Source organism: Ursus maritimus, unplaced genomic scaffold (assembly GCF_017311325.1).
Source record: "Ursus maritimus isolate PB19 unplaced genomic scaffold, ASM1731132v1 scaffold_16, whole genome shotgun sequence".
In the NCBI taxonomy this organism is placed as follows: Eukaryota; Metazoa; Chordata; class Mammalia; order Carnivora; family Ursidae; genus Ursus; species Ursus maritimus.
The window spans coordinates 55537430-55541862 of record NW_024424008.1 but is presented as its reverse complement, the minus strand read 5'-3'; positions in this window follow the sequence as shown (position 1 = coordinate 55541862).

Genomic DNA, 4433 nt, shown 5'->3' with positions numbered 1-4433 from the left:
GGGAGAGCAACTTGAATGAATGAATGAAGAGGTGGAGAAGTTGAAAAGGAGATAGAAGTGTGAGTGGAGAAAGAAGAGAAAGAGGAAAAGGATAAGAAAGAGAGAAAGGCAAATCAAAATTTTAGACATCTTAAAGGTCCAAGGGGGGGAGAAAAAAAAAGATCTGCCTTCAAAGACAGAGCTGTTAATTCAATCAAGCAGTAACTGTGCGAGGTACGTGTGGCCGCAGTACGACCAGGGAGAGACTAGTGAACCAAGGAAGCTAAGCGTGTGCTCAGTGAACCCAGAGACAAAGTCAGACACTGGCAGTCAACACCTACACGTCATTGTCCCTGGTCTGGGCCATCACGTAGCCACCACAGTGTACAATGCCAAGCACATAGTAAAAGTCTATAAACGGTGGCCATTGTCGTTGCTATTATTTTTAATATGAAATATTTTAATTCATATGAAAACTTTTGACTCAAGCCCAATATCTCTGCCGTTACCTGTGAGAGCAAATATGGAAAACAAAAACACAAACAGGGTTAGAAATGTAACAGGCACACAATAACTATAAATTGATTGGCATGAGTATATTTAAAAAAAAAACAAATCTCCCTTAGTTAATATGTTCCACAAATAGACACAGGCACACCATGAAAAAATAAATAAAATAAAAGTGAGAGGAGGGAGGCAGAGATCAAATGTACCTCCCAGTTGCAAAGCCAATGATAGCCAAGATTTCTGGACATTTACTATATGCCAGGAACTGTTCTAAATACTCTGCACATATTATTTCATTTAATCCTCATAGCAATGCTTTGAAGTATCAGCCTCATTTTACAGATGAGAAAACAGACAGAATGAGGTTAAGAAACTTGGCTAAAACACACAACTCCTAAGAAGAGCCTGGGATCCCACCTGGGCACTTGGATTCCATAGCTCTTTTTTTTCTTTCTTCTTTTTTCTTTCTTTCTTTTTTTTTCTTTTTACTTGAGATACAATTGACATATCAATTTCAGGTGCACAACACAATGATTTGATGTAAGTATATACTGCAAAATGATCAGTTCATTGTCTCATGAACATCTACCCCCACACAGAGTTATACATTTTTTCTTGTGATGAGAACAGCTCTTATCAACCATGTAACACCACTTCCCCACAAGAGAGTTAAGTTTCAAACAACCAATCATTCATCTACGTATTCATTCAGCAAATATTTGATGACTGTCATTCTGTTATCCAGGCTGTATATAGCACTGAGGATATAGTAGTGAACAAAGAAAGTCCCTGAATTCAGAGAACTTGCATTTTAGTGGGGTTTGGGGAATGGAGGAGAGACAATCAGCACAAATACTCACACCAGAACAGGGAAAGCAGTGGGTCAGAAAGCCTCTCCCCAAATATACGTATTTCCACAGAAATATGCACATGCAGAAAAGCATTTTTGTAAAAACCCAGCTAAGGGATACAGATAAAAGCCATCGATGACATTAAATCCGGATATTCAACAAATGTCAACTGAGCACCAACCACGGCCCTCACAATGGCAAAGGAGAGACTGAGTTCAAGGAGGCCCAAGCTCAGCCAGTTAGCGGAAGATGGCGCAAGGGCTCCAGTGGGATTTCCACTCTGCCACAGATGCCTAAAGGAGTTTTACCACGGGATGGATGCTGAGCCTAGAAGCCAAAAAGTCTCATAAGACCCCAGTGTCCTTGCCTTCACTCTTTCTGCGAAGGCTGCCAGTCCCACTTGCTCAGCCGAAGATGCAACTCAGACCACTTATCCCTCTGCAACCAGGTGACCATTTTGCAACTGGGAGGCGGCCTTCACAGGCAGGTGACAGACTCTAGAGCGAGTTATAGACAGATTGCTCAGCAGTCCCAGAGCCCCCTCAGCTTGAGCATGGATGGCCCGATGCATTGATGGCACCAAGCTCTGGAATGCAAAAACCATGGCGAACTGCCTCTTCTGCTACAAGAAGAGTGGGTTCCTTAAGGAAGCATCTTGGGTTTCTTTTGCGCCCAGAAAATTTGACACAATGCCCGTTGTAGAGTATGTGCTCGGAAAAGTTTCATGGATGTGTTGATCACTGGCCATTTATCCTTTCTCAGAGTGTGAGACAACCACGTGGACAGCAGTGGTGGCCCCTGGAGTTAGAGAGCAGCCTCCCCAGCCCATCAAGGCCAACTGCAGTCACCAAGCACCAGGAACTTTATTCAGGCTGCTGCCTGCGGGGTACAATGGCTCACAATAGACTCAAACTCGTGCTGCTAAAGGTGTTGAGTCTTGAGTCTTGAACCAACACATCCACCAATCTTGGGCAAGTTATCTTCTCTAGGCATATAGATTTTAAAAATTTTGTAAGGATTAGATTAGTAAATATTTGCAAACCGCTGAAAGTGCCTGGCAAATAGTAAGCATCTAAAAGGGACAGCCGTGACCATCCCAGTGCTGCGGCTGGGCTGGGCCCAGGCCCCAAGGGGGGGTCTGGCGGTACTGCCTGCACCACGGAGGGGCATGAGGACAGGTAACCGAGTGACGGTAGGTGACGCGATACAGCCACCTGGAGTCATAAACATACTTACCAGTGAGTGCAAAGATCACTAGAAGCACAGAGAGATCCTACATAGATCTCCCCGAAGCCTCCTCCAAGTCCACCGTGGTCAGGGAGCTCCCTGTTATTTCTCTGGGTTGAGGAGCCAGGTTACTGATTCAGTTTATAAATGATGGTGAGTCACACAATGTAATCTAGATAGGCCTCTGCTCTCACCTGTCCAAGAATAGGATGCCAGCTTGGCTGGATTCGATCAGTCAGAGTAAATGGCTGGCATCAAACATTTGAGCACCTGCCGCGTGCAGCCCTCCAAATGCTCCCAGGCAGCACTGGCAGCTGACCGTGGCTCTCAGTCCCCGTGAGAAGGACATTCTGAAACCAGGCAGTAGCTGAGTGCAGGTCCCTGGGATGCTGGCCTCCGGAGAACTGTGTATTTGAAGACCTACTTTAGTTCTAAATTTCAGATGCACCACCAGAACCCCAGGAGAATGTCCTCATTAGCCACTCCCATCTTTGGGGGCCCCGGGACAGAGTTTGCAGAAAGAAGCTGTGGGGGATGGCTCCTAAATTACTAAGAACAGAGTGTCTAAGGTGCAGCATGGGAAGGAAATGCTCTCGGAGGGAGGGTGAGTGACCAAGTGACATGGCCCACAACACGAGACCAGCCCCACCCTGCAACTCTGTCCTCCCAGGAGCTCTGCCAACCCTCAAAACCTCCCTCCGAGCTTAAATCAACCACCACCCCCACCCCCTGACTCAGCACAGTCAAGATAGGCTGCCACCGTCCAGAGGATTCCACAACAAAAGGCAGTTAAGAATTTGATCTCTGGAATTAGATCAGTCCCGGTTCCAATTCTGGTTCTACCACTTAGAACTGTAATCGTGAGCAGGTCACTTCACACTCTATGCCTCAATTTCCTTGTCTGCAAAACACAGATAATAATTCCTTACCAGGCTACTGTGAGGATCAAATCAAAGATTACATGAAAAGGAGCACCACAGTCCTGGCAGGAGTAGATGCCCGGCGAGGGTTCGCCACTGTCTTCCTAAGCACCACCTGAGGAAGAGACTACGGTGGGAAGGAGCCCAGAGAACACCAGGCTTGGCGAAGGAGCCATGCCAACCAAGTCCGCTTCTAGAACTTGCCACAACCAGCTCATTCCAACAGCTCACGGGTCCTGCCTTTTCCCTACGTGATGTTCAAATGGATGCCATGGTGTGGCTCATCTCTATGGCCACCTCACTTCTATTTATCCCCACGCAGGCCCGCTCTGACTCCGCGCTCAGATGCCTGTGCCCAGCCCAGGCCTGGTCGGAGAAACAGGCCTCCTCCCCATGTGACCAACACCAGGAACAGTGTCTCCTTGTGATACAATTACTCCCACTCACCAAGAATCGCTATACCTGTGTTGGCCCAATAGTCCTAACGCAGGGGAGAGCCCCAGCACGCTCCTAAAATCACTCGTTCCACGGATGTTGATGAGCGTCTAGGAGGTGTCCTGTCCCCGCCTCACCCTTCCAGAAGCTGCTGCATTAGATCCTAGTTTCCCCGCTCAGGAAATGCCTCCCAGATGGTAGGCAGTGAGGTGGCTGTGGGAGAAGGCTGAGCAACCCAAACACAACCGGGAATCCTTCCCTGAGCAGTGGCGGGGACAAGGTCAGGGACAGGGACAGGGACGGGCCCAGTCCTCAAGCAGGACCAGGAAGTCAGAAATCTTCAGGGCCAGGTGGGCTGGGGCGGGCTTCCCAGCAACCACTCCTGCCATCCTCAAGATGCCCGGGGCTCTGCTGCAGGTGCGGTCAGGAGATGTGCCAGGGGAGGCTGGCTCAGGGTCCCCTGTGGCTTCCTGCCTGGACAAACACGCCTCCGCAGCCCCGGCGGACTGTCCCC